Source organism: Bradysia coprophila, unplaced genomic scaffold, assembly GCF_014529535.1.
Source record: "Bradysia coprophila strain Holo2 unplaced genomic scaffold, BU_Bcop_v1 contig_373, whole genome shotgun sequence".
NCBI classification, from domain to species: domain Eukaryota; kingdom Metazoa; phylum Arthropoda; class Insecta; order Diptera; family Sciaridae; genus Bradysia; species Bradysia coprophila.
The window spans coordinates 1,707,204-1,731,538 of NW_023503632.1; the positions used below are offsets into that span (position 1 = coordinate 1,707,204).

Here is a 24,335-nt window from a genome sequence, read left to right on the forward strand (position 1 = left end):
TGCACATAAATCGAGTAAATCTCATCCGATTTTGCTAGATTTAGTTTTTTGTGGAAGGTAATTGAATACCGAAAATAACGTGGCGAAAAAAGTTTCAAATTTGGGCCCTTGGACTAAGGCCGGTACTCGGCCCTAAGTGTTTTTTGCACATAAATCGAGTAAATCTCATCCGATTTTGCTAGATTTTGTTTCATTTGAAAGATAATTGAATGCCGAATAGAATGATGGCAAAAAAAGTTTCAAATTTGGGCCCTTGGACTAAGGCCGCTACTCGGCCCTAAGTGTTTCTTGCACATAAATCGAGTAAATCTCATCCGATTTTGCTAGATTTAGTCTTTTATGGAAGGTAATTGAATACCGAAAAGAACGTGGCGAAAAAAATTTAAAATTTGGGCCCTTGGACTAAGGCCGCTACTCGGCCCTAAGTGTTTTTTGCACATAAATCGAGTAAATCTCATCCGATTTTGCTAGATTTAGTTTTTATGGAAGGTAATTGAATACCGAAAAGAACGTGGTGAAAAAAGTTTCAAATTTGGGCCCTTGGACTAAGGCCGCTACTCGGCCCTAAGTGTTTTTTGCACATAAATCGAGTAAATCTCATCCGATTTTGCTAGTTTTTATTTCATTTGAGAGATAATTGAATGTCGAATAGAATGATGGCAAAAAAAGTTTCAAGTTTGGGCCCTTGGACTAAGGCCGCTACTCGGCCCTAAGTGTTTTTTGCACATAAATCGAGTAAATCTCATCCGATTTTGCTAGTTTTTATTTCATTTGATAGATAATTGAATGCCGGATAGAATGGTGGCAAAAAAAGTTTTAAATTTGGGCCCTTGAACTAAGGCCGCTACTCGGCCCTAAGTGTTTTTTGCACATAAATCGAGTAAATATCATCCAATTTTGCTAGTTTTTGTTTCATTTGAGAGATAATTGAATACCCAATAGAAAGTTGGCAAAATATTTTGGGTTTCTAAAATAATGTCGTAAATTGTTGGTTTTATTTGAGAGGTACTTCGTACGGGCTTTCGTAATTGCGCTATGCGCAATTTTAAAAATGAACACTTTCAGTAAATTTGACCATGCCCAACTTGACTTGCATTTTGGTAACAGACGCATTAGAGGGTTGTAGACGTATTAGGGTTCCAGGCGTATTACGGCTACGGACGTATTATGGTTTCGGACGAAATAGGATTACGGGTCGTACGGGGCTAAGTCGCAGCAAACGCTCCGACTGTTCTGATGCCTTGTTTTTATTGCGGATTCGTCATCTATGAACATAACCAAATGCTTTGCCCTTACTGTCTGCTTCCAATTCGACGTGTTACAAACGGCATATTAATCTTATAAGCCCCCAGTACTTCGTACGGGGCTAAAAATGGAAATTATGGCTATAGATAAAATGGCCGTCACTTTTATTTTTGTGTTTTTTATTTCATTTTTTTCGAAAGTTTTTAATGAATTTGCTTAGATTGGTGTGCACTTAATTCTAGTGACAAAGTTTGTGATATCAAAACTAAAATAATATCGCCAGTATTGTTTCGATTTCAGTGTTAAAGAATATTTCATGTGATACAATTTTGTATACACGTGAGAGTGTATTGGTGAGTTATGATATGAATCGGTCGGTAGGGAAAGTAAACGGTCGAGAAGGAAAGTAACGGTTGGGAAGAAATGCACCAACACACTCTCACTTTTACAGAAAAATATTTTTCAAAATACCCCAATACAGTCTCGATGTGTGTATTGGGGTATGTTGAAATATACTATACTGATAAGTAATGAAAATCTGCTGGTATGTAATGAAAATCTGCTGGTATGTAATGAAAATCTTCTGATATGTAATGAAATTTCATATGAATATTTCTTCACTTGTGATGTAATGAAAAAGTTCCCATATGTAACGACCGCTTTCCGCGGGTGGAAAATGTACGTGTAATAACAATATTCCGGGTGGATAGACAATAATAGTAAATTACTATACCAGTGAAGTAATTTGATATCTCGTATCGGGCTGAAGCTCTCGGATACTTTTACTCATCGTGATACGAGATATCAAATTATTTCACGTGTAAAGTATAACGTTTTACTTTACGAGCGAGGGAAAGGGTCTTTACTAGTGAGTGAATGGCCACATTACCTCACTAGTAAAGTAAAAGATTTTACTTTACTAGTGAAGTAATGTGGCCATTCCCTCACTAGTGAAGACCCTTTCCCTCGCTCGTAAAGTAAAACGCCATACTTTACACGTGAAATAATTTGATATCTCGTATCAAGAATACGAGATATCAAATTACTTCACTGGTATAGTAATGTACTATAAAATTGTCATAACTGTGGTTTACTATATGATATTACTAGACGCATTTTCTATGGTGTCACGAATTCTAATGTTTCCAAAATGTTGGGATTGCGTCGCAAAAAGAAATTTATTTGAAAACTAGTAGCACACATTCCTTTGATTGATTATATCAAGGGTAATATGGTTTCAAAAATTAATTATATTTACTTTGTAAAGTATACACGAGAGTGCTAGAAAATTTGATTGGACTAAAGTATCCGGATTTAATTAATGGTTAAATCGATGACGTATGTGCTATATTTTTCCGATTAATTCTGTGAATTTTTTGTACAAAAAAAAATTCTTTTAATAAATCGGTAGATAAATAAAATCTAATTTCACGGAGAGATGAGACGCGGTGATGCTTTGAATTTCTCTTTTGCAATATGAGTTTACCGAACGCGCACAGTTGGTAATCTGAAGAAAATAATTTTTTTAATAAATATTTTAAATATTCATGTTCATATGAAAATTCTAATCTATCAACAAGTTTGAGTTTAGCCAACAGCAATTCTAATTATTCGAAATTAAAGAAATTTTATTTTTCTATCTTCCTTCTTACGCAAACTATGTGTGTAAGATAAAATTAGCTTTATTATCGACATTGAAATACCATTAGCACACCAGCAAAACATTCTTTTAATAAATTTATAATGTTCCATCCGTATTTACCATTCTCACATTTTCGATAAAATATTACATTTTAACAGTACATGGGCAATGGCATACACATTGAATCACATAAATAGTGAAGTGTGATTATGCGTGAATTTATAGTAGAAGTTGCGTTTATTTTCTCTATCGCCAAATTTATAAAATTTTCTATAAATAAACATAATGAATATTGTGTGGAAATGTCTGTGAAACACTATATGAGTTTTAGCCTTCAATATGTAAACCATTATGTGAAAATCGATTAAAAATTTAGTTAACTTTTGCCCGATCTTGTTTTTTTATAAATAAAAACATTTTCAGCTCAGTTTGAATCAGGACACCTGGAGACTGAAAGCATAAATTGAATTTGTAGCAAAAATTAATAGGTTTGGCTAAAGTCCAGGCTTCATATTTGTTTTATTATGCTACACTCCTGTGTCTGTTAATTCCAAAGATCATTGAACCTGTCATTAAGTTAAGTTTTTTAGCGAAACCTTTAACAGACACTATAGAAAGATATTTGATAAGAGACTACGATTTGTTTGAATGTAAATTATGTTGAAATAAGTAAAACAATAGTAGCATTCTCATTATTTAATATTATTTATTGCTGGAGATACAGTAGGACTTTTAACAGGTTATGGACCTAGATCGGGAATATGGCGGTTGACAAGAAATAACTAAAGTTTGAATGTTGGTAGATTCAGTGACATTGTAATGGACAAACAATTGAATATCGAAGACTACGTATACCAGTATGAAAATGGATAATGATTTGGATCATGAACCGAACAAAAAGCAAACGTTGACGACGTTCAATAAGGGCCAAATGATTGGAGTGGTGATTATAGTGCAGTGTCGCAACGAACCTGGCATAGTTTCATGGACAAAAGAAAAGAAAGGAAAGAAAAGAAAGTAAGTGTAACAGAATTTAAGCTACCGAACTTGAGTGGAACGACAGAAACAGAGTTTGAGCAACAGAATTAGACCATCACAGTTTGCAACAGAGGCTGAGTCTAAGCAACAGAATTTGAATAGAAGAAGAAGATAAGAAGAATAAAAGAATACGAAAAAAAAGGAAGGAAAATAGAAAAAGAAAGTGAAAAGGAGAAGAAGTAAAGGAATTGAAGAAGTATAAGAAAGAGAGTAATGAATGGAAGCATAAAATGGAGTAGATGAAAGAATGCGTAGTTCAAGTATATATTATCGCTATTATCGTTTTTTGAACGCGTTCAGACAACGATACTGTTGTCTAAAAATCAACTTAACATTTCTCTGTATCTTCTTCTTCTTCTTCTTCTTTTTCAGCCTGTTTCTATCCACTGCTGGATGTAGGCCTCTCCAACTTCTTTCCATTTCGTACGATCCATTGCCATTTGCTGCCAGTTTGTACCTGCAATATTCTTAATTCCGTTTGTCCATCTCTCTGGTGGTCTACCTATAGCTCGTCTTTTATATGGTCGCCAGTTCATGATCTTTTTGGTCCAACGTTCGTCTGTCCTTCTTGCAATATGTCCCGCCCAGCTCCATTTCAGAGATGCTATTCTTTCCATGACATCAACGACCCTGGTTTGTTGTCGAATCCATTGATTCGTCATTCTGTCTCTGAGTGTTATTCCAAGCATACTCCGTTCCATGGCTCTTTGTGTCACTCTCAATTTATCTTCGGATGCTTTTGTTAAAGTTAACGTTTCCGCTCCATAAGTGAGCACTGGAAGGACACAAGTGTCGAAAACTTTGCGTTTTAGACTATTATTCATTTTGCTTTTGAAAATTAGTCTGAGTTTTCCGAACGCTGCCCATGCAAGACCAATCCTACGTCTTATTTCTGCAGTTTGGTTGTCCAGACCTAACTTCAGTTTATGTCCTAGATATACATAGCTGTCGACTCGTTCAATGACAGTGTCACCAATTTTGATTTCTCTATCGTCCCCGATGTTGGTCATGACTTTTGTTTTCGATAAGTTCATCTTGAGGCCAACTTTGCTCGCCTCTTCACTTAACTGTTGTAGCATAAGCTGAGCCTGACCTAGATTCGCTGCTATCGGTACAATGTCATCAGCGAAGCGGAGATTGCTCAGGTACTCTCCATTTATCTTTATTCCCATTTTACTCCAGTTTAACTTCCTAAAAATACTCTGCAGAATCGCCGTGAATAATTTCGGTGAAATGGTGTCACCCTGCCTTACACCTCGGCCAATTCTGAATTTTTCCGTGCTCTTATGAAGTTTTATACATGAAGTAGCATTTTTGTACACATATCGAATTGTGTTGGAGTACCTTGAGTCTACTCTACATTCGTCTAATGCGTCCAATATCGACCATGTTTCCACTGAATCGAAAGCTTTTTCGAAGTCTATGAATAGCAAGACTATGTCGATGTTGTATTCACGACACTTCTCAATAAGCGTTCTCATCACCTGCAAATGGTCGTTTGTGCTGAAACCAGATCTGAAAGCAGCTTGTTCAACGGGTTGGTAGAAGTCGAACTTGTTAGTGTTCCTCTTCGTAATGATTTTCATAAACAACTTGTAGAGTGTTGACAATAGGCTTATGGGTCGGTAATTTTCCAGCTTTGTTATGTCTCCTTTTTTATGCAGCAATGTAATTACCGCATTTTCCCAGGCTTCTGGTACTTCTTCCCATTGGAGACATTGATTAAACAAAGCCGTGATTGCCTTTAACAAGGAGTCTCCACCCAGTTTAATGGCTTCCACTGGAACACCATCTTCTCCGGGAGACTTTTTGTTTTTCATCTCGGCTACTGCAGCTTTGACTTCATCTCTGTATCTACCTTGTTGAAACTCTCCAACATTTCCTACATATTGAATCATTTAATTGTTGCAACACAAAAGTCGTAAGTTTTTTAACATGGCTACGATCAATCAGTCATCGGATTGTTACATAAATCAAATTATTTATTGCAATTAAAAATATTAATTAAATAAATTTGTGGAAAAGTATGGAGAATTAGTTACCATACAAACGGTGTTTCAGTACAGTACATAATTACCTTTTTTAAATAAAAATTTCAGTTTATTTATAAATGTTTCTCTCGCGCTTAGACATTTTTAATGTTGAATAAATTTCAGTATAATTAGGTAAAATTCCACACGTCGAATATTTGTATAATTAACAACAAGATACGGAATAAAATAAATGGTCGAAGAAATTAAGAAATTTGTTTAAAAAAAAAAATTGTGTTTGGTATGATAAAGTGAATGATGGGAACTTTTGTTATCTTCTAAACACCTAAGCACACACAACATCTTTTTTTTCTCTCTAGATGTATATTTCGGGGATCTCCGAATGAGACCCGTTTCAAATATCTAATCTTCTCGTTATTTGCTAAGCAAGTAGCAAGTCGTATTTGTTTTGTTGTGTTTCTGTTGTTCACAAATAAGTAAATTAGATAAAGGGGTTGCGGGAAATGGTTTTAATTGCAAATTTCTTACCAACATTCGAATAATAACCATTTTCACAGTAACTTTATTGAGTTAATAAAAGAGAATATCTCTGAATGTTTTCGCTGAATGGTTTGTGATATGTCAAGTCAAATGTATTGACGAGACGAATCAGAATATTTCACTTTTAGGAAATGGTTGTATCTGGTTGGCCGATCAGTCACTATTGGCAAAAAAGCAAGCAAAATAACGTGTTTTGCTTTTTTCACTAGCTTTTTAAGCATATTCCCTTATGTTTTTGCTCAAAAAGAGTGTGCGATATGTCAAATGACGAGACGAAAGAAAATTTTGAATTTTTACAAAAATTGGGTTTTTGCAACAGTAGCTTTTGGCGAGAAAGCAAGCAAAACTGTATATTTTCCTACTTTTTCTGTTTTCCCGCACCTTCTTATATAATAAAGTTTATAAATGTTGAAGCACTATCTATAAATCATAGAATTTTATCAACGTTACAATTAGTCTGGAAATGGATTAAATTAATCTGCGTTTTTGTCGTCCGATCTAATGTTAGTAAAATTATCAAACATAAACAATTCCCGCAACTCCATTAGGGAATTGAAATGTTGGGAAATAAGCATTTTTCTCGTCTTAGATTACGTATGACACGTATAAAGTGTGGTAAGGAAGTTATACACCAGTCACGTATGCGTGCTTACACACGACACGCATTTCCATACATAGTCACTGTATAATATACGATGACTAAGGTAAGAAACATGCCACTCGTATTTTATACAAGACGTATGTATAAAACAATACGTGTCGTAATTTTTTTTCTTAGTGTGCTTAAATATGGTTTTGATGCTGAGATGCCTATATATAGTTCTACATTGAGTAGACGAAACCTTTTTTGTTTGTATGTTTTGTTGAGATAAGATAAAAATCAGTGGAATCCAGATTTCAGGCAGCTGAAAATTCGGCGAAGTTAAGCATTTGTCAACAATCCGGTCAACAACTGAACAGAAAACGTTTTTCATTAACAAATTCGAATTGAAATGAAATTCACACTTAATTATGAAGCATTTTCGTGTAAATAAGCACTTGAATGTAATTTCAATGGTCATTTACATAACGAGAGAACGTGGGTAAAATGCATCATCTTCTTTGCATTCATTCATGTAATTTTTTTGTACACACGATAAATGTCTCAGAAATATATACCTGAACAAGCACAGACACCCATAATAACGTGCACTCGTAATAACGACGACTATAAAGTGTATATATACTGCGAAGCTTATACATAAAATATGCCGGTGTTCTGAAGTTTTTAATAAATGCAAACACGCTCTCTCACACATTTATTTATATAAAACTAGATAGTACACCTACACGGTAATTTCCACCTTTCTTCAGTTTAATTCATTACAACATTGAACATAATTTCGAAAAAGCGAAATAATGCACTAGGTGAGTGTAAGTCAAGAGTCAAATTTGTTCGGTATGAATGAAATTATATTCTCTTCTTGTTGTTTAGAATAAATTTTTCTTTCTCGTTTCATGTTTCATTTTACAAAACTGCAACAACAACAACAACAATTTTGTCATTCATATATTCAAAATTTTTGTGTCGGTTCGCTTTTTATAAATGACAATCATTGTGTGCATACAAGATGAAGTCGGTAAATCATTTATCTCATTAAGCACTACCATGAGATTTGACCTAGTCATATTTTTACCACACAATTTCTATTCATAACCGTTTTTAATAAAGGGAGCGTGATGCAACTTTAATCTTAACAGTTCTTGAAAAAGTTGTATTCGGTTTAACGTAGTGTCTTGGAAGTTTAACCTTTTGCATAAATGATGCATTGGATGTCTGTGGTTTCAGTAGACTTGAAATTTTTGATAAAATGTAAGTATTTGGTTGACGAACGACGTTTAATGGTTAAAGACCTGCAATGCAGATAGTGATAAAAATGCCCTTTCATACCTATTAGTAGGTATATCAGGAACGACATTTTCACACGGCACCGCCTGGGTGAGCCAATTCTAAATATTCAATTTAATTTCCACTTGAAATTCCAACATTTTAAAACTAAATTCCACTTAAAATTCTAATATTTCCATTTCTTTCCAAAAAAAATCCAAAAATTTCATTTCTGATTTCCAAAAATTACATTGGTCTGTCCCACAAACTTCAGAGTTCAATTCAGTTTTCCTAGAAACGTTTTGACTTATCCAAAAAAATTCGTCCGATTCATTTAAACCTTTTTCCCTTCAAATTTTCGCCTTACATTTACGTAATAGAACAGAACCGTCTCAAAGGCATGTTTCTACCGTTAATTTACAGACTACCATTAAACGAGTGTACAAACGTTTCCAGTCTAGCAAATACACTGTAAGACAAGTAGAGCAGACTATTTGCAAATAAAATTTGTGGGCGATTTTATGTTAACCGACCAGAAATGTTGCATTGACTCCCTCAGTAACATTTTCGTGAAGAATGTAAACGATTTGCGTAATATTCTCAAATGGAAATGGTTTCCATTCGTTCCAGACCCGGTATGACTTACTTGTATGATCACAAAGGATCGCTGAGCACACGCAAATTAAAATACGAAAACCATCAGCGAATGAAAATTCATTTTATGTAACATGAACCCACTCATTGATTAACCGTTCCAGCAACGAAAAAGAACTGTGTGTTGTATAATACCTCTAGGTTATTGCATCGCAATTGTTTTCAGTGCTTTATCTTCATAACCTCGTGCATACAGTCAATCAATCAAACTCCAAAGGTGATGTTATAAAATTCAGATCTGCTATTATGTTAAATTGAATACACAACACATCTTAGGGCACAATATTCTAGAACTAGGAAGTTTATTTAAACGGATAATCAAGATAACCAACGGCTAGTTTGTCATCATTTCCATTTAAATCATTCATGCGATTTTCATTGCTTCTTCTCTCTATCTATCGATTTGCGCCTGTCTACCATCATATTTAGGCATAAATTTATTGAATATGAATTTTCAATGAATAATTTATAAATTGTATGGAAGTGCTTTGCGGAGGATGGGCGGATTTAGAGTGGTCCAAGAGGAGAGTTTTTTTTTATTTGTCTTAAATACAAATTATTGTCATTTTTGTTGTTAATAAGTTTGTTTAAATAAGTTATTGACGGCGAAGACATTTTAAAACTTGTTTTGCCCACAGCCAAAATAATTCTTTGGCTTTAAATTTGACGAAAATAAGAAAATAAATTTTTTATTCATATCTGTCTGGTGTATTTCAATATTTTTATGTAAAATATAAAAAACACTTCGTGCACAAAAACAGTATTTATTGTTCCATTTAATACCGTCCACATGCTCACGTATTTGATACCTTCGCTCTTCAACGTTTTTTTAAGCGAAAGATAATACAAATTTCTTAATCATTTCCACAATAAACAAAAAGCTATTCTTACTGTACGGGGAGGTGCGGGAAAAGTTTGAAAAGACGTTGAAACACCAGAGTGGTGACCAGAATAACTTTTACATCCACAACGTACAACAAATAATATTACATTTAGAGAGTTTCCAGGCTGTTTTGAAAGTCATCCTGGCCAAAATTTGACTCCTTATGCTGTACAACAGCGAGAGAAGTTTGGAGTCAGATTTAAGGAACAGTATTTTTGTTTCGCCTGTGTTTTACCGATTTTCAGCGTATATCTTCACGAATTTTTGATCGAAATTGATGACCGATACATGAAGTAAGAGGAATTGAGGAGACCAGTCAGAGAAAAAGATTATGAAGCACGGGTCAGTGGGTCGGGAGCTGTTTAGAATGTGTAACACTGCGTGCTTCGCGTATTTTTCGCTTTTCTTTAGTTTACACAAAAGGTACTGACGGGTTTAATCAGGAAGTCAGGAAGTCTTACAAGGCAGTTTAGCGGATCAGTAGTTTGAGTTTGCAAGCAACGATTTTTTTTAAAGCTTTTCAAGTATATCTCTAGTTTGTTGGAAATAGTTGTTGGTCATCACCCTGGTCTGTCAACGTCTTTGAACTGCGTACTTTTCTACTTTTCCTCATTTCCCGCACCTCACTGTACATGTCGGTATAATGTATAGTAGACCTACTTATATACTGTTCAAAAAGTTCTTTTAACAACATATTTTCGGTTAAAAAAAAAACCACATGAAAATGTGTCCGCATCACCTATTTCTTCATGTATCCCCATAATTCATATGACATAAACATACTTTTAATTCATAATTTTTACGTTTTACGAAGCGAACATATAAAGAGGTTCATTGTTATTCAATTTCAAATGATATGTTATGACCTCTCCGGCTTGTTTTGTTTGTAAGACTCGCGGTTATATACACAAGAAAAGTTTACTTTTTTTCCTTTTCTTCGTTTATTTTTTATTAAAAGAAACAAAAAAGAAAACAAATGTGTAGCATAACATGGATTTTACAACTGTAAAATTTTCATCTGTATGCGACGATAGGAAGTGGAATGCACCATGAATGAACACATTCTGTTATCTTGAAGTTGTTGTTGTTGTTGTTGTTGTTCAAAAGTGCATTCTCACAATAAGATCATAGTTTTTTGTTTGGTTTTGGAATGGAAATTGCTTTGAATAAAACATTTTATTGTCGGCGAGTCGGTTGCCAAAATAAGTAAATTTCGGGATGTATCGCTAACATAAGACAGAATTAAGAATTAGACTTCTGTAACACTTGCCAATAAAAACGTATTCGAATTGATTTCCTTAAAAAAGAGGTAGGTGGGGTGGAGAATTGGACTGTTTGGTTGTTTCCAATATTTTATTCATTGATGACAGTAAATGATGTAATTTCATACAAATGGAAGAGTAGATGTACAGTCGGCGACTTTCAAATAAGTGATCCATTCTGTTTGAACTTTTTTTCAGCTGATCAACTCATACAAACAAATGGGCTAATGCTTGTTTATACTGGTGAACAATGTACACTCTTGCCACGGGTGTGACACTATTTAAGCTATTCACATATATTTTATGTCGAAGCGTCTGGGGTGTGACTAATGAGCGTGTTAATGGTAAAACCGTTTAAAGTCGTAAAACCATATTTTTGTGTGTGGGAGTGGATCAGCTGAAAAACCACTGAAGCAACATACGTCACTTATTTGAAAGTTGACAACTGTATGGCAAAGTCCTCACTTCTTTCTCTCAGTGACAAAAATGAGGTCAATTTTGGATTTTTTCTCTAGTTTTCCTCCCGTTACATGAAAAATTACATTATGTACCAGGTACATTGTACCTGTCTTGGAGGATTTACTTTAGGGGCCATTCATAAAGTGCGCACGCAGTGTGTGGTCATTTTTTGACCCCCTCCCCCCGTTACGCACGCGATTTTCCATATAAAAAGTTCCAATTTCAGACCCCCCCTCCCCCCTTAAGTGCGTGCGCACTATTTGAATGGCCCCTTAGGCAATATCGCGAGCTGTAGCCCGAACGAAGTAACAAATAAATATTAAGTTGTCAGTGATGCATTCGTCTTTGCCTGTACGTGCCTCTTAGACTCAAAACTGCTCACACATCGTCAGATAGAAGAATCACTATTCCAACAAATCAATGACCTGAACCAAAAAAAAATCGTCTTCATCAAAACTCCCATAAATAATAAATTATTCGAACGCAATTTCAACTATTTAATGGGATAACTGTCTTCGATATCATCATCATCATAACAAAAATCAATTCAATTTGTCTAATAAATTAGACAAACTCAGTTTCATACGAACTAACAACATTTCTTACCGTGTTCGTCGAAGAGTCCATTTCTCACAACGATCAAATGATATTTTCAGCACATTTTGTTCGTTATGGTAAACTTGTTTAGATTTCCTCATGCTGTGTCTGTACTTAGGACACATTAATCCATAAGAAAATTGTAATTTAAATGAGTGTATATGCATCTGATGGATAATAAAATTTAGTTGTACAGTTCTTGTGACGGGAATTTCATAAAAAGATGTTTTGCATATTGGTCTGTATACAAACACATTAAAAGAGGAAAATGGAATCAACTATTTTATTGAGATAACTTAAAAGGAATTATGGATATTTTGTAAATATCAATTTATTTTGTCACTTGAACAGTCTCAGGTCTCAGGTTTTTCATTGACATAAATAAGACTTTAGCCACTGTTCATTCACCTTTCTGTATGGTTAGTGGATTGGCAATGTGATGATCGTCTTGACTTGACTTGACTTTCGCAATAACAAGCTTGCCCCTGTGGGCTCACCCATGAGATTATTTGAACGTGAGGACTTTGACTTGAGTGATCACGAATGAAAATCAAGCCCTAATCCTCCCTTTTCTCTCTCCTAGACTCGGTCCATTGTACACCAGAGAACAATTGTGCGCTTCCTCTCGTCGAGCACACTCATTCACATTCGCACTCTGCCTCCGGCACTTTGTGTATGATGAACTTTGTCAGTGGTGGGGCCACTACTTGCATTACTTTGACTTATCAACTCAACTCAACCACCGTCGTTCGATCTATGTGGTCGGACTAACTACACGGCAGTGGGGAGATGAACCAACCACCTGAGCTCTTTCATTGCTCGGAAATATTTTTGTATAGAATTGGTATCGTGAAGAAAATTACCTGCAGCAGGAGACTTACCAAACCACTAGCGCGTGAAACGAGAGAGATAACATTAAGATCAGATATACATATCTTTAGCAGAAGATAACACAGCCAAATTATTACATAAAACCGTTTACACTATCGCTAGTCAAAGAATCGAGAATGCTCCCGTCAACAAACGCCCGAGAAAAACTGGAATCGCCGTTCCGACAGACACCGCGCAACGGGAATGCTCTTCTCAACGTTTCGTAAAACGCTTCTCATGTGTTAGCCACACAAACTCAGAGGCTGCTAAGCCGTTTAACTTTACGGAGAGAATAGTTTCTACAAGCGAGGCAACGGTTCCCTTCAAGAAACGTTAGAGAAAAACTGAAGGCTAACGAACCATAACTTTGACTTGACAGACGTCGACAACAATTAAAACCAACAACAGGCCGAAACTCGAAGCGCGCAACATCACGGAAAGAAGAAAACTCTAGACAACAACAAATTGCAAACAAATTGTACTTGCGCAAGTACGAAGAGCGAAAACAAGAATAAGGCTTCTAATCGCACAGGACCATTGGTTAAGTATCTGTTTGCCAAAACTGGTAAAACGGCATATCCAAACCAAAAGCGTAAATGCTCCTTACAAGAAACGATAAAGCGAAACCGTGAGATATGACGCATTCAGAGAATGGTAACTGTAAAGCATCAACTTCCTTTTCTAAGTCGATGAAGGAGCCACTAGAACAAGCAAGAACAATAAATCCTGATACACGAAGGGAATTTTGAAAACCGACACATTTTCTGTTTCTGTCTCTGTTTTACTTGAGTTTCTGATTTCTCCATACAAAAATACATGCAAAATTCACAAAAAAACAGTAAACCACGAAACAGAAAATGTGTCGGTTTTCAAAATTCCGCGAGTGTAATTACTTTAAGCAACGCACTTCAAGCAAAAGTGGTACTCTAAATAGGGTACTGAAACTTGACATTGCTCCATACAAAATTTTACACTGTAAAAATAGTGGGGATAAAATTTCATACAAAAAGTACTCTATTTGGCAGCTGTCATTCATAGCACTTTTGCTTGAAGTGCGTTGCTTCAAGCCATGGACTATTTTTGTCCATATTTTCTTGAATTTTTGTGCATTTTTCCAAAGTCAGTTTTGAGAAATGCAAATTCGAAATAATGTGTGAAAATATAGGAAATTGTTTTCCTAAAAATAGCCAATGCTTAAATATTACGCACTTACGGGTAATACTAACATTTTAGTCATTTGTTACCAACAGCGACGACAAAATCAGTTATGTGCTTTGTTATTTATAGCGAAACTTACGGTAAAGCTAAAGAAGTACAAGATTTTGCATCAAAGTCTAGATAATACTTTAAAGAACAGAAGTGACAGATTTGGACTAACTAGCGGTACAATTACTACTGCAACATTTTATTCAGTTCTTCTTAGCTAACCCTGCAGCATCTAGCACAAAGGCGTCTATCGAATTACCGTATTATCATATCAATGAACGTCAACGTCTGTAACAAACAACACCAAGGAAATAGTTGCATTTGTGTCAACGAAGCAATGGTAAATGGTTTTGTGGTTAAATTTGAGCAACAGAATATAGTGTCGATATCCCATATCCCATTGATAAGTGGACAGACGTTAACAAATTTAAGATCCGTACACGGAGTATGTCTCGGCGTATGTGCAACGTTGTGTTTATTATAAAATCGCGTTACTTTGTTGCGAGCCTATCGGCTCTAGTTGTCATTTCCATATGCTGTCGAAGGATTGCAGAAGTAGGAATTATAGCGGATTGAATGTACCATAATTTAATGAACGTCTGGCAATTTAATTTTATCCATTCGTTTGTACATTCTTCAAAGCACCGTAGGAACGAAAAAAGAAGACAAACCATTTTCTATAAACCGATTATTATTTAAAGACGATTTACGAGAAGCGTGCATTGCGGTTATTCCATCCGTGCACACACAAACAATTGACATTGCAATCCCAACGCAAAACAAATATCTATTAATTCGTCTTGCACCTGCTTTTCTTTATTTTAAATTGTCTTCATAAACACAGAAAGTTATTGTCTTAAACACCATGCTAAACCACAAACCGATTAACGTTCCTCCGTTAACGTTGTTGCGTTGGTTTCGTTTTTTCCCATTTTAAAAGCTCAACCATTCGATTAATAAATTATTTAGTAATGTGTGACGGTGTCAGATTGAAGCCTGTTCCCAATAAAAAATTCAAAAATGTTAAGCATAATGGTCTCTTTGGAGCAATATTGTTTGCTCCTACATTGCGTGTGTTGCGATGCTATAAAAAGTAAATATGCAAACAAATCGTCTGCACTCGAGAGTGGGAAAAAACGAGACTAGACTAAATGTCCGACAGTCAGATAAGAAAATTCAACGGAAAGCTGTTTTCATTTTAATAAATAATTCAGCAATAACACTTATGCGCTCGGTCTTCCCAGATATATATTCATTTGTTCACAGACGATTTTTCCTTTGAACATTATTTATAATGATTCTTTCTCGGTATTTTAAGTGGAAAACAATTTTGAAGAAGAAAAATTCTGCAATTTCAACAAAAAAAAGTAAAAATGAAACGAAAATTACATTAAGATGTTACAAACGTTGGAAATTATAAAAAAGCGAAAAGTAAACACGGGGTATAAAAGTTTTAAAAGTTGGTATGCATTGATTGGTTTCCTATTGCATTGAAGTAAGAAAGGTATCACCATTGTATGGCCGCACTGGAATAAAAAACAAACAATCAACAACTATCCAACAATACCTATTTACGTCTTCAGGTTTTCTAATGCATAAATAAAATATCATGAACGAACCAAAGAAAAGAAACCGTCAATATAGCCATCAGGTGCATCTCTAATAATATGATGAACTTTATAATATTTCTTTCACTCGAAAAAAAAACATTTTTTTTTGTGCCTGTAGGAATATAATTACAGTTTGGCGTTGAGTGTGGTCTTTTGTATGTAAAAACATTTTTTTAATGAAATACCAAATAAATAATCATAAGGAACAAAATTGTTGGTGGACGCTAAATATAAATCCCAATAAGATTTACTTTTCACGATGACGAAAGAACAACAGATTAGGGCCTATTTTATGGTATTAAATTACCGATTTTTCAAATAATTTCCTTAAAGCACTGTAGAGTAAAGTAAACCAGGCAGTAGCGCAGTGTATTAGGTCCTGAATTTGACGTTTCAAAAATGAACCGCTCCTACCTGGTTTATTTTACTCTGCCGAGCTTAAAGTTGACGAGTTCCTGAATTCGAATTTCTCTTAAATCTTTTTTTTATTTTATTACACCATCCGCTTATTTTGCATAATATTGCACTATAATATTTTGACTCAAGAACAAAGAACACAAAAAAACCGACAAGGCTATCAAAAACGAGGCTACTCACGTACGATCAGACACATTCCACTCACGAATCAAATCAAAGGCAATAAAAGTGAATGGACGAAATTGAACAAGATTCTTGGAAGCGTCGACAGCAGCCTCTGGATGAATACACTGTTCATACTAGCCAGTATCATCATCCGAAAGAGATGGGAACCCCATTTGGGACAAGAATGAACTAGTAAGCTTCACAGTCTGACAACTGAGCGGAACCTGCTCCTCGATACATCATCAGCGTAAAACTGTGAGAAAAAGTTGAAAGTCCTAAGCATCCTATTAACGGATTCGTGCTGTCCATAGTCGGTCCGATGGAACGGAATAAAGAAAAACTCATTATTCCTAGCGGACGTACAGGGATCTTTAACTGAACCCTCGGCCACAACGCAGGGGCATCAAGACGGCGCAACAGATCAAAAATGAACACCGCGGACAGACTGATCCTCCTACGCCAAAGAGGTTCAATCCCATTCGAGACACATCGATCTAAGTAAGGAGGCAGACGATGATCAGCATCTCTCCGCACAGACCTCTTTAACGCATAAATCAGAAACTTCTTTTGGATTGACTCAACCATGTTCACATACGTCAGTTCATGAGGATCCCAAACAACAGAGGCATATTCTAAGTGAGAACACACATGAGCAAAATACACACTCTTCAGAGCTCGAACATCAGTGAACTGCCTGCAGATTCTCTTCATGAAGCCTAGCATGAGATAATGAAGTCAATGTGACGATTAAACGTCAACTTCTCATCCAGCCGAACCCCGAGATCAAGCACCTCTGTAACTCGAGACAAAGTTATCCCATGCACAGAATATTGAAAGCGCATCGGATCACGGACCCTTGAAAAAGACATTACTTTACACTTGCCTACGTTCAGGTCCAAGCGATTCAGTTTACACCAACGAGAGAGAGAGCATCAAGATCAGATTGAAGACGGATAGCATCGGAAAGTGATTTAACGGTGGACAGCAATTGAAGGTCGTCAGCATACACAATTTTTATGGACTTGAAGAGCTTCGTAACATCATCCATAAAAAGTACAAAGAGCAGTGGACCCAAGTGGCTACCTTGAGGCACTCCAGATTAAACCTCGAAGGAAGGAGAAGCATGTCCCATAAACTTGACGAACTGAAGACGCCCGCTCAGATATGATTCGAGCCAACCCAAGAGCGCAGACTCAACACCGATACTCCTAAGCTTGTTCAACAGAACCTTATGCGACACTCTGTCAAAGGCCTTCTGAAAGTCGGTGTAAATAACACCAAGCTGACCACCCGATTCAATGATCTCTATGGCTAGACTGGTGAACTCAAGAAGATTGGTCGAAGTAGATCGACCCTTGATAAAGCCATGCTGGGCAAACGTGGGAAGAATCGCGACACCTGTATAATTCTTCACAGAGCCAGGATCCAGATTTGAAAATCGGTTTAAGGTACGTTTTCAACGCGATGGATAAACTTTCGACCCAAGAGACATATTGGTATCTTAGAAAATACCATCCGAGTAATCGATATAGCTGAAAAACATACCAAAAATAACTAACTAACTCATAAAAGGAACTTCGATCGCGATCTATTGTATATTGACTGAAAGTCATAGGTTTTACTTTGTTCATTTATTAATATCACGATAACTGGAGTAATTCTCAACGGATTTCCTAAAACATCCTTTCTAATCGGCGAGGAATTGTGATAAAAGATTGAATGAAACTTCTGTAAAAAAAAATCTTGTAGTCAATCGCATAGACAGCCATATCATCTTTTATCGACATTGCCGAAAAAAGCAATCGATAAGTTCTCAATGTCTCAATAATAAAATGTATGCTAAAATCGATGAAGTACTAGATTCTGTTATTGGTACAAACGAAGTAAATAACAGATTCGAGAGTAATGTATGAAAGGTCAACAAACTCAAAAAATAGAAACGACTTATTAGGAACGCCGAAATGTGTTCTTCTGTTTGTAGATCAGTTTACAGTTTTGTATGATTCTGATGAAGTCAACAAGAAATTAATTACTTTCGATGCTGACAAAAGTCACGTCAATTGTTTTTCGCAATTTTTGGATCGGTTGTCATCCTTGTTGTCATCTCGATTTCAGTGGAATATTTGAGTCGAAAGGAAGGAGAATCAATAGATGAATTGAAACAGAAGTGGTACTTCAAACAGAAGCGATTTCTTAGAGACGAAAATTGAAGAGTTATTCGACTTTGATATGAATTTTCACAATTTATATTTAAAACGTTAGCAAAGCAGATAACTGGGATTGATTTGAATCAAGAGCTCGAATTACTAGTTCAATTAACGAAACCAAACACTTCAACAATCAATGGTATACTCAGAACGAAAACTAAACTGAATTAACTCATTTGGTGGGTAATTAGAAAACAAAACATGATTTCGATTCATGATGGCACAGAGAACATAAAACAGCTCAAAAGTCCATTCTAAACATATTGAAAATAAGTCTGCAATAAATAACTTTTCACAGCCTGAATCTTTGCTAATAAAGGCCTGTGTGTAACATACATATTTCGAGATCGAGACATACATATATCTCACAACATACAGACGAATATCGAAATTATCTTATTAATGGAGAAGATAAACTATTTTGATAAAGCTATTACATGCCTCCTATATGCCAAGATACGAGTATTATCGAGTACATATAATATCGTGTGCCAGAAGTGAAGTACCCTTGGCGAAGCGGAGAGTTGATGGAGTAATTTAATTGAATAAACAACTTTTGGCCTCGTCGATGTACCTAATTTATTTATGTATAAAGAGTCGATTTAGTGTTGCTATTGCTACGGATTTTTAACATTGAGAAAGATGCAAAGAGGCAAAATAGCTAGAGTGCAATTGTAATAGAGGTGTGGCTGGTCATATACAAAAGATCGAAGTATAACATTACAATCATTACTAACCGGAAATTTAGAAGATTTATTTTAAGTTCGTGGTATTGAATTTGAGCTCTTTTCGTTGCAGAAAATGTTTATGTGATCATATTAAGCTTATTATAGGAAATTTGCAAAACAAGAAAGGTTAGTTTAGATTGTGTTTTATGTGTATTATATACGTCTCTCGTCCTACGTAAGTAATATAAAGCGCATTAATCGGCGATATGGACTGTGTGCAGTGTACAGTCGAATAAATTATTCACACATTTCGATAGATGTTAAACATGTAAAACATGAAATTATTTCTCAAGTACGAATATATCTTCGATTTTACAGCCATTGCCATAGCAATATATTTTAGTGAACTCAATTGATTCAATGGATTGATTTGCTATGATGGGATTATTAATCTCAAACGTAATTTGTACAAAACGAAAGCTTATCACCTAAGACTACAACATTCCGATTACTGCATAATATATCCATGGTTGGTATACACACATGTGTGAGCCTTAAAACAATTAATTGAAGCTCAGTTCATAAATGTCTGTACATAAATTAATACGATGAAGAAAACATGACTCTAATAACATTTTATAATAGCAAAAATCGACTACTGGTTTCTCCATTCAATCACACGGATCGCGGTACTTGAAAACATGCATTCAATACCTTCCAGCGAACACAAAACACGAGATTATCTTAAAAGAATCATAAAAAAAATATTTATTAAGTCTCCGAAGACCTTCTTTACTCCGACTCATTGACTGTATTGTGTATCAAGAGACGTTGTTCAGCGCTCCAACAACACGTCCACCGGTTAATAGAGTTTCGTCTGTGTTTTTAAATGACGGATTTTATCTATTTTAATTTCAATATAGTAAATATTGACGTTTATTCCGATCGAAATAGCTTTAAACATTGTGTGTAGAAAATGTTATTAAAATGTTTTATTTCAACGAAGACGCAAGAAATGAAGAAAAAAAAAATTGTGATGTTCACGAGCAGATAAATTAAATTGCATCAATAATTCTTCAAGAAATGGGTGGGTAATTGTGTTGTGTATTTGTGGTTTTAAAATAATTAATTACGAATATAAATGAAAGAGAAATCTGATTGTAATTAATTTCAGAAATTGAATTGGAAGAAAAATTGATTTAAAGAAATACCAGATTGGTGCTAGATTAGTGTTTCGATTGAATTGTTTACGAATAAGAAATAAAAACTCATTGGTTGAGTCGACGCGAAACCACTACAAAATTAAAATAATGATGACAATTTCTATCGTGTTATGCTGGCTCGTGAGATATGCTGACTAGAACATTTTACCGTTTTTGCTACGTTATAGATTCATCAGTGTACCTCCTATAATCAAGACATTATTATCATTACCTAACATCTACAGTTTCAAACGAGAATTATTTATTTTTAAGAATGCATTTTCCCATGTTTTCCCCTAATTTACCCAAAAATATATTTAAAATTGAAGAAAATATGAGAAAATTCGGGAAACTGTGACAATATTTGGAAAAAAATTACAGTTAGAGGCAGTGAAATTTCAGCATAAATTTGCTTCAGCTGTTTTTCAGCTGATCCAGACAAACAATCAAAACTGTTTATTCGTATTTACATGGCTCTACTTCGTATTGCGTGTTGCAGCTTCAACCGTATAAATAAGTACAAACATGTTTGATCGTATGTCTGGATCAGCGGAAAAACGGCTAAAGCAAATTCATGCTGAAATTTCACTTCAAGAAAAAAATTCTCAAAAGTACAGGGAGAAAGTGTAATTGTGTTAATTGTGTAATTGTTACATGTTTTCTATCGTGGGAGGTGATGTGGTTTATAATGAAGTACGGGCCTTTCGACAAGTTACATTTTAGTCGGCGTAAATCATTATTTTAAGCAGGATATATTTTATACTTTTGACATATGACATATCTGAAAAATGGGAGAAATGTCAAAAGTTTACGAAATTGACAGACTTTGTTTGTTTGTTTATTTTGATCGATATACAGGCAAAAATTCCACCATAATGGCTTACCCCTAATGTAAAAAAACTTTAAATTGGAGTTTATACCCTTGGAGTCACTCTACTGAAACATGAAACTCTTTACAAAATTGCTCAAAATTTATCGTGGCTGACGATAACAGGTGAATAGTAGTCCCTAAAAGAGTTTGTTGCGGACCTTCTAATGGAAACGAATGTCTTACTTGACTTACTCTATTCGTATTTCAGAACGTAAAGTCATAATCGTTTGCATCAGAATACCCTTTCCTATTAACCAACAGTTCCCATATTCAAAACTTTAAAATCACTTGTATCGCACATCTTTATTACATCACAGAACATTAACGATCCTGTACATTTATTATGTACAACATATAAAAGTAACATACAAAATTTCTTGATGTTAAAATGCATCGAATAACATTTTCACCTGCTGAACTTTCGAACCGTAAATGCCACATCAATAAAATCTATACTGCAGGCACGGTCATTATTATGTTTGTAGGCAATGGAACCTATTGTATAGGTCCATATATGTACAACAACCGACTGGTCTTATCAATTTAATTGAATCGAATCCGTTCAAAGACGTAAATTTATTAAAATAATAATAAATGAGCGAAAATATTTTATGTGTGCAATTTCAAATTATTTTTATCAATGATGCCCATACCACAGCAATACTATGTATGATATATTGCGAAGAAAGAAAAATGATTGTGTGAAGTTCCATAAAATTCTTCAGACTAATAGACCGAGAACCTATGAACACAATGAATCCCTCATAATGCCACGTTTAGAAGCGCTGAAATAACCCTAAAAAGGATGAAGTAAATTGGTATTAAGGCCAATTTTTTTAGCTGTTGACACGCCTTTCAGTAAAAACTCTCGAAACAACATTGTCGTCGTGATTGATCAAAATTCCATAGGGATATAAACTAGGCCTACAAAAACAGCTAGAGCAAAATTCGTAGAATAATAGTTATTTATCACATACGCGCGGTGTTCGGATGTCAAAATTACTTAACTAGAAGAATAATTCAAAAATTACACTTCAGGTCTATGTTGTTGTCTCCTTTTCGCTTATGTGATAAAATAGAGTACACACTTGTCACTACCAGTCTCGGCAAGCCTCGACTTCTTCATGACAAGTGTGTAATATATATTTTATGGGGCAGCTCAATAACATGGCAGAGGTCTTAACTCATAGTCGTATCTCGAGGACTGATATGCACACAGGCTCTCTGTCTCCAAGAGCATATAAATTTGTAATATAAAATTGGCAAATGTTTTAGGTAGAACTACAAAAAGCGTATTTTTGTGGTATGTGGAACATAACAATAAAACATGAGTGGTGATGAGTGAAATGGTACATTAGCTACACGGTTTTCTCTTTGCCTTCTGATAAAAATGTATTTGTGTATCTTGCCATGTTCATCTTATTATTACCTATAAACATAAACGACGCACGAAATAATGTACCGTGTGTGTACAATCAACATATATATAATGGAGTCGCATCCATTCATATTACATGTTTCCTATATTCACGATTACCATGCACTCATATTGCAATATTATTTTTGATATGTGCAAGATACATAATAATAATAAACGGTTCTCGTATTTTACATTTAGTGCAATTCATCTATTTATATACGTATTAAATGTGCACCAAGGAGATTCAAAAGATATGCAGAAAATATCCATTTTCTGACCACAGTCCTCTTTGGTTCGTTTTTTTTCTGCGTCATTCGTTCTTGTTGCTTTATAAAACGCTATTGCATATGTGGCTATTTTAGGTTCGCTCGTATAGACTCCAATATATAGCACTATTATTAACTGTAAAACTTGTGATTTATGATGACATTCTTTCATGTTTTAACACCTGACCTTCCCTTATGTTTAAAGCTGGTTAAGTGATACAGTAAGTCACGCTGTAAGACTGCAAGTTTGTAGTCCTTTAATTTGACATGCCGATGCAATCAATGGATCAAATAAATAGATATTTTCAAAGTATTTCAAATTGGTTAGTAGATGAATTTATCTCGCCAATTATGAAAATTTCGGTAAACTGCTGACAGAGCTACAACTACTACATCTATTTCTTATCTATTTCTAATCTATTTCTTATTAAAAGCTAACACTTTCGTGGTCGTTTTTGCTGTCCCCCAATATTTCCACCCACTTAATCTATTAAACGTAAATCGTCATACTCACGAACTTTACGAACCATAACGGTTTACCCCTATTGTTTAATATCACTTAATTTTCAGCTCGGGGTCCAAATTCCACCTAGAAGTAACTAACTTTGAAAGTTTTTCCAAAGCTTTCCCACAGTTTCTCATATTTTATCTAATTCTACAAAAAACAAGGCATCAGAACAGTCGGAGCGTTTGCTGCGACTTAGCCCCGTACGACCCGTAATCCTATTTCGTCCGTAACCATAATACGCCCGGAACCCTAATACGTCTACAACCATCTAATGCGTCTGTTACCAAAATGCAAGTCAAGTTGGGCATGGTCAAATTTACTGAAAGTGTTCATTTTTAAAATTGCGCATAGCGCAATTACGAAAGCCCGTACGAAGTACCTCTCAAATAAAACCAACAATTTACGACATTATTTTATAAACCCAAATTTTTTTGCCAACTTTCCATTTAGTATTCAATTATCTCTCAAATGAATCAAAAACTAGCAAAATCGGATGAGATTTACTCGGTTTATGTGCAAAAAACACTTAGGGCCGAGTGGCGGCCTTAGTCCAAGGGCCCAAATTTGAAACTTTTTTGCCACGTTATTTTCGGTATTCAATTACCTTCCACAAAAAACTAAATCTAGCAAAATCGGATCAGATTTACTCGATTTATGTGCAAAAAACACTTAGAGTCGAGTAGCGGCCTTAGTCCAAGGGCCCAAATTTGAAACTTTTTTCGACACGTTCTTTTCGGTATTCAATTA

At 35.1% G+C, this 24,335-nt stretch overlaps 1 protein-coding gene across 2 annotated transcripts in view; it reads right to left on the minus strand.

Annotated features, from left to right (window-relative positions):
• Positions 1-24,335, minus strand: part of LOC119081944 (laminin subunit alpha-1) — a 128,400-nt gene that overhangs the window by 50,463 nt on the left and 53,602 nt on the right. The window lies entirely within an intron of this gene.